The following is a 6,000-nucleotide window of genomic DNA, read 5'->3' as shown; positions in this document are numbered from 1 at the left end:
AAAGGTCAGTAAGTTAGTTGTAGTTGAGCGTTGAGGCATAAATCCATGCTGGTCGTTGGAGGAGTTGTGCTCGCAGAACATGAAAATGGGATCTAAAACCACCAATTCGAAAAGTTTGGATATGGCACACAGAGTTGAAATTCCTCGGTAATTATTGACATCTTTCCTATCTCCCTTTTTATGAACCGGGAACATGCAAGCTTCTTTCCATAGTGAGGGGAGCGAAGCTTGGAAGATGAGCCTGATAGGAGTCAGCAAAAAAGGCAGGAAGGCGGCTGGTATCCCATCCGGGCCCGTAAAGAAGGAGTTTTTGGGCTTAGTGGCTGCTTTAGAGATGGTTGTATCCTCGACTTTAATACCGTTTGAAGAAAAGCCCAGTGGTGAAACGCTCCTGATGGCACAATTCAGTTGATCGTCGGTTATTGAAGATGTATCATAGATGCTCGAGAATTTATTGGCAAAGAAATCGCAGATTCCGGAGTCAGAGTTCGCCATGATGTCATCCAGAAACATGCAGGACGGTGTTCCAGGTTCATTCCGCTGATTCTTGACGTGATTCCAGAAGGACTGTGGACTAGTCTTGAGGTTTTGCTGAATTCGACTAATACCGTATTTGTTTATGCCGAGTGTTGCACTGGTGCACCACTAGGTGCTGTCAAACTGTTTGTTTATTCGGACGGTGTTGCACTGGTTTTGACCTGGTGGAGTTCTGCTTACGGACGGTGGCCCACCGATAATATTGCCAGTGTTGCGAGAGAGCGTGTGAGTAAGTGAGGTAGCAATACACTGGCGACGATTTGTGTTTGTTTTTGTCGGGTACGGTGGAACACTGATCGAGGGGAGAAAACAAATACGGTATAAGATGGTTTTGATAGCTACGTTGACTACGTTTTTTATAGGCAGAGTTAAGTTTGCGATATTCTTCCTTGGTATGCGGAGATTTGTGCTTCTTTTTCGAAGGGCACGCCTTTTTGTCGCTTTCAGTTGTCGTAAAGCTGCTGTAGCCCATGAAGTCCGAGGAGGATGTGCGAGAAAGTTTCGGCTGCAGCATTAGGGTTTGCTAGTTCGAACTCGGATTCCCAGTCTATGGTGGCCAGTACGCGAGAAATGATATCGAAATCGCCGTTCTTATAGTCTTTAATCACATTCCTTAATATTTCCTACTACGAGACACAAAAACGTAAAAAAAACAACGTCCGGTCTCGAGCAAGGATTGCTGCGATCTCCCCTGCTTCTCGCAAAATTGGACTTGAGAAATAAAATTTGACTTGAGAAAAAAAATCCATAACTATCGCAAAAATTTGAAGTAAATTCTTCATAACTATTGATGATTTTCTGCATCAAGAAAATCTGTCAGCTGAAAAACTCTGCTCCTTCTAGGCATTGTTAAAATCTCCTTTTAACAATCGTTGGTTATCGCTAATGCAATGCGTGGTTAAGTGAAGACCTGCTAAAGAAGTGAAGTCTTTTCTTAGTTTAAAATCACTCGCAAAAAAATGTTTTGCAAGATTTAGGGAAGAATGCCACCTAGTGGTAAATTCCTGGAAAAAAGTTGGATCAATTGTACTGATTAAATGATTTGGTGTTTCAAAACAGTTTTTGCACTGACGATACTGACTGGACACTCGATTTCGTTTTCTGGATAATTTTTCAAACAGTAAGCAATATCGATTCCAGAGTGCGCATCGATCGATTTGAAAAAGCTCTATCCCAGTTAGGAAATGCCACCCAACTTTAAAAAAAAGGAAATTTCTACAATAAAATCGGGCTAAACAGGTACATTTTTCCTACAGGGTATTTTTTGTCCAAGTTTTCAAAAATTGTCAAAAAAATATTGACTGAAAATGGTTGTATTTTTGTTCTAAGTGTCATGTCAGTGTAATCAGCGGTTTTTGTGCAGTGGTGAGCTTGTGTTGGTTGGATGCATTCCAGCAGTATCCGAATCGAGAAGGTACAGTGGTTAACTAGAAGGTCCAGGAGGTGGAGTACCTTGGAAGAAGCTGTTTGCTTAGAGGGTTATTTTCGTGATATGTTGAGCGTGAAAACATGAAACTAAGTTGCCGTTAGTAAGTGATTGCATGCAAGATTGGCTACCAAACAATCTCACCTCAAATTAGGCTTTTCCAACTTGCAAATGTTGGTAGCGGCTGCTCGATTAGTTTGGCGCGAGAATGAGCATCAAGCCATCCAGCGAAAGTTGGGCGCCTTTGTAAAAGCCCATTAGTATTGAAAAAGTAGCCTTTTGTCAATCGTCGTGAGACATCTAAATTCGTCGCATAAAATTATAAGGTCGGGTACCTTCTACAAAACCCCAAATTAATGTTAGTTGAACGGTAGAATATAAATAGTCTAATGCTATGCCGTGGTGTTTTATTCGGGAGTGATCTGAAAGTCCGTATTGCGGGAAGTTAAAATCGTCGATCCGAGTATTGTGTGTTTTAAGGCATCACTATCAGCCCACAGTGCTACCTATTGTCCAAGAGGACGTCCGAAAGCTATCCGAAGCAACCTCCATCACCCCCAAACAGTAAGTATGTGTTGGTTTCGGTAGGTTACAAAAACTTCTTGGTGTTGTAGAAAATATGATCACGAAATCAGTCACGACAGTGATTAATTTCAAATAACTTCTATTCTACCCTAGGCTTTGGAAAAACAGGAAATCTGCTGCTTTGTTTGATTGTCGAATTCACCTTCTCATGAATGAGTTTTGTTCACGATCAGAGATGCCAATATGCCTGATTTTTCAGGGATTGTCTGATTTTTCGAGGCTCTGCCTGACAACCTGAAAAGCTATTGAATTTCCCCGATTTTTCAAAAAATGCCTGATTTTGCCTGATTTTTGCGAATGTGATGAAAAATAGGTAGTAAGGAACTAAATTAGGTTCCATTGCTGAAATTAAAAAGCGAAAATGTGGCTGAATGAAACCAATCGAAAGATTCCCATTAATTCATACCTTATAAAGGGAATGAAAAGGAATCTTTCGGCTTTAATTCAATAGAATTATGCAACCAAGTCGGCCCACAACACAGTTAAAATGTAGAGTGATGACCAAAAAAAAAAGGTCATCAGTTTTAGAGGAATTTCCGTTACTTATGTAGCCTGATTTTGCCTGATTTTTATTTCACCAGTTCCCTGATTTTTGAAAATATATGTTGGCAACCCTGTTCACGATTGTTATTGTTTTTGTGCTGCCGACATGCTGGGAACAGAGGCGTCCATTTCTAGTGGATTCAAACGAGTTTTTTGGTTTGGGGAAGCGTGGCGGGAATTTTAAGGTTAATAAAAAAAAAGGTTTTATGTGGCTACTTTGAAGAGTTATTATTCGTTGATAAAAATTTAAGAAAAAAAACCAAAGTTCTTTTTGTAAGCACTCGCTGCCGTTGAAACAACATGTATACAACAACCTAGACAACGCCTACTACAAGCTATTCTTAGGAAAAATAATTCGAAGCCTGCACAAACATATCTAAATTTAAAAAAAAATAGTTCTACGCTTCAACGCGCGAGTACTACTCCTGGAATAATGATTCAAAAGAAAGTACCTAAAACGCATTTTTGTTGTGGAAGAGTGGGAACACGCGCCCTTCTTTATCCAACCATACTCAAATAAAATCTCTCGGTTGGCGAGAGAGCACTTTCGGTCGTTTGGTTCCAAATGGTTCCAGTAGATGTCATTATCAATACTTTGAGAGAGCCTTATCATTTTGTATCGATCGAAAGTATCGTGTGATGAAGCTTTCGCTCTGGAGTTCTGGTGCTTTAGGGTAGGACAACCGTAGTTAGTCACAAGGGGAAAAGGAACTTCTAAGGGTTGGGGAAAATATGGCGGTTGATTTTATTTTAATGAAAAGATGTTTTCGATGTCAAGGTATTTTTTTAAATAATTTCAAATAATTTTTTATTACAAATGCATAGTTTCAAAATAAAAAAAATTATAATAATTTGACAAAATATAACAAGAATTACAAAAATACAAAAATAGGATAAAATTTGAAAAAAATACATACATAAAACTAAAAATAACAAAAAATAACTTCTCTAATCAAGTACTCAAAAATGCAAAAAAAAAATCTATAAAAAACAAATACAAGTTTTATTAAATATTATAAAAAAAATGGAAAAAAGTGCTAAATGTGGCTAAAACCTAATAAAAATAATAATGACTTAAAATTGTCTAAAAAAAACTTTTTTTTCTATGTTGATAGGAGTTTAACCCGTTACCCAAGTAACCAAAAGTTCCATAAAACAGGCTCTTAAAAGCTTACTCAGCTTTGTTTAACGAATGAGTAGCATTCTACACAGCCTCAAATTTAAGTTCTTATCGATACTTCTAAATCCATAATAGAAGCTGAGTAGAAGGCTATTCAGCCTCCACATGAGACCTAAAAAAAAATGAAAAAAGAAAAATTCGTTTCTTGCTATGGTTTTTTATACCTTTTTATTATTAATCTGATGTTGCTTTAACTGTGATTGAGTTTCATACTTACTTTAAAAATTTGTATGCTTGGAGATTTGAACCTGAACCAGCGAGGTGAAAACTGAACACGCTACTTCTGTACCATGGCCAATGCTTAGATTGCTGTTATTTTAAACATCAATATGAAATAAACTTGGAATTATCGACTTTTCAAAGCAGGCGATAATGAAAAATGTAAACATTCGTACTTGATCACCAAAGGATGTTTCAACTTTTTCCAAAACAAACTAGGAGGAATTGAAATTGAACGTGAGTATTTTTATGTTTTTAGTTGTTTTTTGTGATTAATTTTCTTTTTATCTGTTTTCTGTTTTAGTTTCAAAAATGGAGAGCGCTTAATTCCTCATCAAGAGTTCTCCCAACCACGATAATGAAAATTTGCGGACCTTGTTCAACTATCAAAAAGGCATACAGAAATTTCGCACCCTGCTTATCCTATTAAAGAATAAATTGCCGCTAGTTGCAAGAGGCTACCGTCGATACAAGCCGGTTATTACGTTGCTCCAGGTGCAAGAAGAAAAATCGAATTGTAAACGAAAAGGTGTGTTTTTTTCGGTTAGTTAAATATGAATATTCTTTAAAATGCAAAACAATGTGAAAAATATATAAGATTTATGTAATTTTTCCATTTTGATTAAAATAGTTGATTTATTTGTGGGTTTAATTCGTTGTTCTTGCGCTGTTCTTCGTTGAACCAACTAAAGGCTGAAAATCTCTCTAATAAAGACAAAAATAATCGTTGCTCGTACATTCGAAGTTCTGTTATTCTGTTTTTCACTCTTGGGAAAAATCTTAATGCTAACGTTTGTATTGAAGTTCTAAAGAACTTCCTCATGGAACCAAAAAGTTCGTAACAAGCTCTGTTTGGAACCAAAAAGTTCGTAAGAAGTTCTGCATTGAACCAACAAATTCGTAAGAAGTTCGTAACGAAGCACGATAAGCCTAATTGAATTCTGGATTTTTTAAGGTACTTGGAACGCACAATAATGTTCTATGCTACTTGTTTAGACTTTTTATGTTCGGTCAGAAGTCCAAATCAAGCACCTATTTTCATTTATCTTGAGTACTTTTTACTCAGCCAAATGTGAACTTCTAATGCACAGGATTAAGTATCTATGTGACTTTTGGTTACTTGGGTAGGGTCATTATCCTCGTCACCAATAACGTAAATTGACGTTAATGACAAAAACAATGGTTTATTTCTAGAAACAAGTAAAATAAAAGTTGAGAAAAACTTTCATAAATAAGAATCCTAACTAATTTTAAAAAAGGCATATTTATTTTCAAATAAAAAGTAATTAAAAAACCATATTTTAAAACGATGTTAAAAGACACCGGCATGATGTTATGAGATCTGGAAAAGAAAAATAGAGAACCAGACCAACCATACGCTCTTGTTTACAGTGCTTATCCAATAATGAGACCTCTCTGTATTGAATCTGCTCCTGCTCACCAACCGATTGATGATGATAGGAGCGATTTGTTGAAGTCTAGTTCGGTCCCATTTGTGTTAGTTTGGAAT

This window comes from Uranotaenia lowii, chromosome 2 (genome assembly GCF_029784155.1).
Source record: "Uranotaenia lowii strain MFRU-FL chromosome 2, ASM2978415v1, whole genome shotgun sequence".
Classification (NCBI taxonomy): domain Eukaryota; kingdom Metazoa; phylum Arthropoda; class Insecta; order Diptera; family Culicidae; genus Uranotaenia; species Uranotaenia lowii.
The sequence above is the reverse complement of the archived record's forward strand: the minus strand, read 5'-3'. Positions refer to the sequence as shown.